Below are 9,349 nucleotides of genomic sequence, written 5' to 3' on the forward strand. Positions count from 1 at the left end.
TGCTCTGTGGAAGGTATTGTTAAGAGAATGAAAAGATAAGCTATAGACTGAAAGAAAATGTTTGCAAATTACATATCCAACAAAGGACTTGTATCCAGAATATATAAAAACAAGTGCTCAATATTCAATAATAAAAAGAATAAACCAAACCCAAGGAAAATAGAGGAAGGAAATAATAAAGACTAGAGTGGAAATTAATGAAATAGAGCATAGAAAAACAATATGCAGAATAAAAAATAAGTTTTTTTTCTTTAAAGATTAACAGAATTGACAAGCCTTTAGCTAGACTGACCAGGAAAAAAGACTAAAGACTGAAGAAAAAAGACTCAAATTACTAAAATCAGAAATGAAAGAGGGGGATATCACTACTGGCCTTACAGAAATTTTTTAAAGGATTATAAGGGAATATTGTAAACAACTATGTACCAACAAATTAGGTAACTTCAATGAAATGGACAAATTCCTAGAATGAGGTAAACTACTGAAATTGACACAAGAAGTATCAGAAAATTTGAACAGATTTCGAATAGATCAATTACAAGTTAAGAGATCAAATTAGTAATCAAAAAACTGCCCACAAAAAAAAATCCAGGCCCGTATTGTTTCACTAGTGAATTCTACCAAACATTTAAGGAAGAATAAATACCAGTTCTTCACAAACTCTTCCCAAAAATAGAAGAGGTGATAATATTTTCCAACTTATTCTATGAAACTGGTATTACCTTGATACCAAAATCAGACAAAGACATCACAAGAAAACTACAGACCAATATTCCTTATGAATATAGATGCAAAATTTCTCAACAAAATGGACTAAATCCATCAACATACAAAAAGGATTATACACCATGACCAAGTGGGATTTACCCCCGGAATATAAGGTTGGTTTAAAATCCAAAAATTGATTAATGTAATACATCATATCACAGAATAAATGATAAAACCATATGATTAACTCGATGCATAAAAAGCATTTGACAAAATTCAACACCCCTTCATGATAAAAACACCCAACAAACTAGGAATAGAAGGGAACTTTCTCAACCTAATTAAGGCATCTACCAAAAATGCACAGCTAACATCATGGTGAAAGACAGAATGATGCCACCCTAAGGTCAGGAACAAAATAAGGATGTCCAGTCTTGTGGCTCTAACCAACATTTTATTGGAGATTCTAACCAGGGAAATTAGGCAACAAAGTGAAATGAAAGGCATCTAGATTAGAAATGAAGAAGTAAAACTAATATCTCTGCTTACAGATGACATAACCTTGTATAGAATACCCTAAGGAACCAACTACAAAAAAAACTATTAGAACTAAAAAATGAGTCAACAAGGGTGCAGGATACAAGATTAGTATACAAAAACCGTATTTCTATACACTTGTAATGAACAATCCAAAAATAAAATTAAGACAGCAATTCCGTTTACAATAACATCAAAAAGAATAAAATACTTAGGAATACATTTAACAAAATAAGTACAAAACTTATTCCTTAGAAACTACAAAACATTGTTGCAAGAAATTTTAAAAGACCCAAATAAACAGGACATCCCATGTTCGTCAATCAGAAGACTTAATATTTTTATGATGAGAATGCTCAAATTAATCTACAGATTCAATACAACCCACATCAATTTTCTGACTTCTTCGTAGAAATTGACAAGTTAATCCTAAAATTTATATGGAAATTCAAGGGACACAAAATAGCCAAAACAATCTAGAAAAAGACAAACAAAACTGAAGGACTCACACTTTGCCATTTCAAAACTTAGTACGAAACCACAGTAATCAAGACAGCGTGGTACTGGCATAAAGATAGACATATATCAACAGAATAGAACTGAGAGTCTAAAGTAAGTCCTCACATTTATGGTTAATTGAGTTTTGACAAGGGTGCCAAGATAATTCAATGCGGGAAAGAACATTCTTTTCAACAAATGGTTCTGGGACAGATAGATATCCACATGCAAAAGAAAGAATTAGGACCATTACCTCACACATAAACAAAAATTAACTCAAAATGGATCAAAGACTCAATTTAAGACTTAAAACTATAAAACTTTATTTTGAAGAAAATGAAGGTGTAAATCTTCGTGATCTTCGTTTAGGCAGTATTTCTTAAATATAAAACCCAAAACACAAACAACAAGGAAAAAAACAGATGAATTGTTCCTTATCAAAATTAAAAACTTGTGCTGCAAAAGACACCACCAAGAGTGGTTAAGAATCCGCTTGCCAATGCAGGGGACACGGGTTCGAGCCCTGGTCCGGGAAGATCCCACATGCCGCGGAGCAACTAAGCCCGTTCGCCACAACTACTGAGCCTGTGCTCTAGAGCCCACGAGCCACAACTACTGAGCCTGCGTGGTGCAACTACTGAAGCCACGAGCCTAGAGTCCATGCTCCACAACAAGAGACGCCACCGCAATGAGAAGCCCGCGCACTGCAATGAAGAGTAGCCCCAGCTCGCCGCAACCAGAGAAAGCCTGCGCACAGCAACGAAGACCAAGTGCAGCCAAAAATAAATTAATTAATTAATTTAAAAATTTTTTTTTAATTTTTAAAAATTAAAAAAAAAAAAGACACCACCAAGAAAGTGCAAAGATAACCCTAGAATGGGAGAAAATACTTGTAAATCATCTAGCTGATAAGGGGCTCTATCTGGGATATATAAAGAATCTTTACAACTCAATAGCAAAAAGACAAATAACCCAATTTTAAAATGGGCAAAGGACTCAGCTTTGATCAGGCTCTGGCCTCTGGGCCCTGCGGAGGGGAAGGGCTGGCCGATACATACCCAGGCGCTGAGGGCCCTGCAGAGCCGGTGCCTAGGCAGGGTGAGCTCTGGAGGAGAAGGCTTCCACAGTCCCCAACGGTCTCCACATGGTGGCCCATCCGGTGCCAAACACCTGCCACCCACAACGAGAAGTCCCAGCCGCGAGAAAGTCCAGAAGGGGTCGGGCTCTGGGGCCCCGCCCTTTGCCCTCGGGCCTGGTTTCCTCATGGCTGGGCTTGCATGCGCCCCCTACCCCACCCTACCCCCCACCCCGCCCGCCCTTTCACAAGCGCCAGCCTGAGCTGTCCAGCGTCCAGTGTGTGCTAGACCTCGAGAGGAGTTAGAAGCTAGGGAGAAGCTCTCCCAGTTTCACACTCTATTCTGGGATCGCTTGACGCCCAACCGGTTCTACACGGGCAATTTACTTTGGAAATTTCGTACCTGGCTCCGCTGCTGCCGGCCCCGCAGTGGGGCCCCGGTGGGCTGTCACCCACTGGTTTTTCCCTCCCGGGAGGCTGCCACATCTGACGGGGACAACCCCGCTGCTCCAGCGCCTGCCTTCTGCCCTGGTCGCAGGCTGTCCCACCGGGTTCGAGTGCCTTTATCGCCTGGCTTTTACATCGCGCCAAAAATGCAGTATCTCATGCAGCAGGCCAGGTACTCCCGGCTGGGGATGCTTCCCTTGGTGAACTGGAGGGACTCGCCAAAGAAGCCTGTGCTTGCTGTCTGCTCGTAATTCCGTGATGTTCGGCCACTCGAGAACCATCAAGAGTCCTCCACCGGGGCGCAAATTTACCCTCCTGCGTTCACCACCTGAGCAGGTAGTCAAGGTTAGGAAGCCGGTACCATCCAGTCACCTCCCACTTCCTTGCCCAAAGGAGAGTGAGGTGAAGGTCCAAGAAGAGCCCCGAAGAGGCATGGCATAGAAGGAAGATCACACAGAGACGGAAGGAGAGGACGATCGGAAGAGGGGCCACCGTAGCAATGGGGATATACCATTGACATCTAGGCCGCAGGAGACCAGTGGAGTCCTCACTTCCCTCAAGTGCAATCCTGAGCCTCTGGACCTCCTTCCCGAGCACCCAGAAGACAACTTGAGTGAGAACGCCCAGAAGTCTCCAATGAGCTCCTCCTCAGAAAGCCATGTCATCCGCTCAGATGGAGATGCTGGAGATGTCCTGCCTCCTTGGAAGCCTGAATCTCATGCCACAGTGTTCTCTGCCCCAACTGCACGCTGCTCCCTGCTGCTGGAGAGGCCAAGTGCTGGGTGAAGACCACCGGCCCAGCTCATCAGGCTCACTGATGTCTGGGAAGGAGCCGCAGCGTGAAAAATGTTCAGACGTCCCATCAGGAAGCCCCCCTTCCCTGGTATCTACCAGCAGTAGGCCCTGCAAGCGGAAGATTCCCCTGCCGCTTTTTCTGCCGCTGCCGGGGCTGAGGTCGCCCCCGCCACTGACATGGGATCGAGGTGAGCTGCCCCCTCCTCCTAAGCTTCCGTGCTTAGCTCTTGCCAAAAACCCAGGCACCTTGGAGAAGAACACTGAGTGTCAGTGGAACAAGATCCTGAATAATATAAGGAAGGTCAAGGAAGACTGCAGTGCCCCTCAGCCTGCCCCTTCTCTCTCCCCACCTGCCTCAGAGGCTGCAGACTCCCTGCCCCCGGCCACTCACCCTTAGGAGGTCCCTGCTATTACCACCGACTTGGCCGACCTATATCCCAGGTCCCCCAACCTGTCTGTCCCTCCACCTTCCCCGACACTTAATATTGATCAAGAAACAAGATACACAGTCCCTGAGTCCCCTCCTCTTGCTGTTCCCGCTGATTCTCTCCCTCCCTCAGCTTCCCATCCCATTTTGGGAATTCCACTTAAGAAGAATGAAGGCCCTTTTCATTCAGTCGTAGCCACAACACCTCTTATTTCTGACCTCCCCACACCTCCTAGCGTCCCAGCTTTCTCCTTCCAGCCACCGTCCCATGGAAAGGAACCCCCAACACCCATCTGTGTAGATTCTACCCCTCCTTTATACTTACCTACCCCTTTTCCAGTCCCTACCATCGATCCCCCTATTTTAACCGGGCAGCCCATGACTTCTATGGCAATCCCTTCCACCAGCGTGGTCATGGTATCTGGAAGTTTGACCTTCCAGCCTACTGTAGATCCTGATGTCACTGACATGGACACTACTGCCCCTTCCCAAGCTGTCATTTTTAGGTCTCCCCCAGGTTTCAGGGTGGAGCAGAGGCACCCTGCAGGGTTACCAGTGTCCATCACCCCACCTGTGCCAATGGTCCCCTGCGCCACCCCAATTTTTAACCATCCCTTTGGCCTCAAAACCAACCCTCAGCCCATATTTGGGACCTCTGATGGGCAGCAGAGAGCCTCTCTCCCTGGTGCCCCTGTTTTCCCCAGCCCCCCATTTATGGCTTCGGCTGTCATCGGTGCTTCAGTAGGCAGCACCTCTGACACCAAAGCTATGGACACCACACCTCCTTCTTAGGCTGTCATTTTCCAGTCTGCCCCTGTCTCCAGGTAGAACCACTACCCATTTCACACGGCTGTTCCTATTTCTGGGAACACACCACCCAGTGGTAGCAATGCCTCAGCCCATACCTCAACTCATTTACCTGCAACGCCGGCCAACAGATAGACCAACACTTCAAGCTTTTCTTGGACCCAGGTCTCCCGTCTCAGGCCACATTTGGGGCTAACAATGGGCAGAGGCCTAACGATTATTTTCTGTTGGGAAACCCGCAGCCTCAGCACAAGATAAAGTCCTAGTGGCTCCTGCAGCCTAGCCACCGCGAGTCAGCGACATGCAGTCAGCTTTGCCAGCTTCCCTATTCGCCACCACCAGCAATGCGCAGCCGGCCTTTGGCGACAACCCAGGCATTCTCCCCAGGGCCGTGTCCATTGCTAATGGCTTTGGAGTTGCCACCAGGATGTCCAGTACTGGGGACAGTAGCTGGCTCTTTGCCGATACCACACCGGGCCCACTGTTCATGGGACCTGCAGCCCCTACGGCCGGTGGGAGCCTTGGAGTCAGTGTGTCAGCCCCAGGCCTCACTCATTCAGAGGCATCCAGACCACTTAACTTCGGGGCAGGACTAAGTGGGGCACCCAGCACCGCTTCTGTTCCTACTTTGGGCCAGACAACCTGTGATCTACCTGACCACGGCAAGGCTGCTGCAGTAGGAGGGGCAGGCACCATCCCAGCATTTGGGAACATACATGATTCCACCTAAATCCAAATGCCTGGGGCCTACCTGGGCTGAATACATGTGGTACGGTGATGGCAGGGGACAACACCATCCCCACGATTGGAGGCCACTTTCCATCACTGCACCCAGGGCCCATCTGTACATAAAAAATCTATGTTTAAAAGTTCCATCACCAAGGAGAAGAAATCTGTGTCAAGGGACATGTCAGTTTCCACCTTCCATCAGAGCACACCACATCTGTTGGAGTTGCAAGTGTGGGTACCACCCGTGGGTTTCAACACACTTCTAGTTCTACCTTATTTCCAAACACAAGGGGCCCACCTGCCCACAATCCAGGTGGTGGTCGTATAGGAGGGAACAACATCATTCCCATGATTGGAGGACCTGGTATTCCCGCTTACAACTGGGACCCACCTGGCCAATACACAGGTGGTGCGGATGGAGGGCACATCATCTCACCGGTGCTGGGAGGCCCTGTGTCAATAACTGCCATCAGACTTGGAACCCATCTGTGCAGAGAACAGGGGGGGCGATGGGGGACAGCACCACACCTGCTGTGACTGGATACACTTCTGGTGCCGCATTCATAGAAAGCACCTGGGGCCCCCCCTGGTCAAAACCCAGGTGGTGCCATGGGGGATAGCAGCATCCATACTTAGAGAGGAACCTCCACTCTCAGTAAGAACACTGGGGTCCCCGAGTCAGGACACCCCTCTGACTTAGACGAGCCAGCATTGTGTTTGGAGGCTCCTGGTCAGGGCAGCTGTGCCTGTGCTCATAGGAGTCTGGCAGCCTCATAACCTGCCCAGGGCTTCATAGGAGCCATCAGCGAATTCCTTTCTTCTATGAAGAAACTCAACAAATGAAGAGCAGATCTTATTCTGCAAACTGTGTGTCACCATGAATGGACTTTGCCTCACTGGAAAGCGGCTCAGCCCCTTTAAGTGAAACTTAACCTCCTCTCTTCCTACAGCAAGCCGGAGGACCACACCTCAGGGGTGTGCAAGAGTGTGTGTGTGTGTGTGTGTGTGTGTGTGTTGGAAGGTGAGGAGCATATGAGCCCAGTTCAGAACTACACCAGACTTGAGAAGTTCCAGTTAGGAGAATGGAAGAGAGCTGCCTGTATCATCCACTGTGCCATCCCCGGCTTCACTGTTAACTTGGCCGACCCAAGCTCCCGGCCAGTTTTCCCTAGACTTGGAACTGGCAGGATGCCCACTGCTGTTTTCAGATGCTTTCTCTCCCCCTATGCATTTGCCTCAATGGGCCCTTCTCTTTCCCAGCTTTATGTACATATATATATATGTGTGTGTGTGTGTGTATATATATATATATATATATATATATATATATATGTCAATAAAACCTTGTTCATATTAAAATAAATTAATTAATTGAAAAAATAATAAAATGGGCAAAGGACTTGAAGAGACATATCTACAAAGGTGATATACAAATGGCCAAAATGCACATGAAAAGATGCTCAGTATCGTTAGTCATCAGTGATATGAAAAACCACAATGACATACCACTTTCACACACACTAGGACGGAATAAAAAAGACAGGTAATAACAAGTATTGTCAAGGATGTGGAGAAACTGGAGCCCTATTGCACTGCTGGTAGGGTTGTAAAATGGTGCAGTTGCTGTGGAAAACATTTTGGCAGCTCCTCAAAAGGTTAAATATAGAGTTATGATCCAGCAATGCCACTCCTAGGTATATAACCAAGAGAAATCAAAATGTATGGTCACAGAAAAACTTGTACACAAATGTTCATAGCAGCATTATTCATAATAGCCACAAACTGGAAGCAACTCAAATGTCCATCAACAGATGAATGGATAAACAAAATGTGGTATATCCATTTTATGGAATATTATTCGGCAATAAAAAGGAATGAAGTACTTATCCATGCTACAATGGATGAACCTCAAAAACATTATGCTAAGTGAAAGAAGCCAGACACAAAAGACTACACGTTTTATGATTCCATTTATGTGAATTTTCCAGAACAGACAAATTTATAGACAGAAAGTAAATTAGTGGCTATGTAGCATTGGAGAGTCTGGGGCAGATGAGTAGTAACTGCTAATGGACACAGAATTTCTTTTGGGGTGATGAAAATATTCTAAAATTGATTATGGTGATGGTTTCACAACTATGGGAATATATTAGAAACCATTGAATTGTACGCTTTAAAAAGTGAATTGTATAGTATATGTATAATTTCTCAAAAAAGCTGTTATTTAAAAATATTCAACTGTAAGAAAACAATTTAACTTTTTAAAAACTGGGCAAAATAGTTGAACAGACAATTCAGCAAAGAAGACATATGATAAAAAATACATGAAAAGGTGCTTAAGGGCACTAGTCATTAAGGAAATGCAAATCAAAACCACAATAAGATACCACTGCACTACTATCAGAATGGCTTCAAAAAAATGAGGCAGACAAACCAAGAGTGATGATGCAGCAACTCTCATATGTTGCTGGTGGGAATGAAAAATGGTAAAACCACTCTGGAAATATAAAGTTAAACATACACTTAACCATATGAATTGGCAATCATACTCCCAAGTATTTACCCTGGAAAAATGAAAACTTGTGATCACACAAAAGCCTGCTCATGGTTTATAGCAGTTTCATTCATCTATTCACAATCGCCCAAAGCGAAAACAATCCAAATGTCTTTCAACAGTGAATGGATTAGCAAACTGTGGTACAGCCATACAATTGAATACTATGCAGCAATAAATAGGAATGAAATATTGGTACATGCAACAACTTGGTTGAACCTTAAAGGCGTTGTTTTGAGTGAAAGAAGCCAATCTCAAGAGGCCACATACTATATGATTCTATCTATATAACATTCTGGAAAAGAAAGAACTGTAAAGACAGAGAACAGATCAGTGGTTGCCAAGGGTTAGAGGTTGGGGAGAAGGTTTGGTTATAAAGGAGCAGCAGGGGGAAGTTTTCTGGGGTGATGGAGTTGTTCTGAATCCTGATTTTGATGGTGGTTACGCACATCTATTTGTGTGTTCCAACATTTAGAAATGTACTACAAAACAAATATTTAAAAAATAAATAAAATTTTAAAAATAATAAATCAAATTTTAAAATATACGAATATATTTTACATATGTGTGTATCTATCTGTATACACACACAATCACTGCAGGGACTGTTTAGAACTTTGACCACCAACCATGTTTTTGAGGTGAGTAATATTTTCTTTCTGAAATTTTTCAGAATTGCTGGGCTATGGTGATAATTTAAAGAGCTGACCAACTTGTAGTCAGTTTTATTATTGTTTTAAATTCTCTACAAGGGACTTCCCTGGTGGCTCAG

This window comes from Eschrichtius robustus, chromosome 3 (genome assembly GCF_028021215.1).
Source record: "Eschrichtius robustus isolate mEscRob2 chromosome 3, mEscRob2.pri, whole genome shotgun sequence".
Classification (NCBI taxonomy): domain Eukaryota; kingdom Metazoa; phylum Chordata; class Mammalia; order Artiodactyla; family Eschrichtiidae; genus Eschrichtius; species Eschrichtius robustus.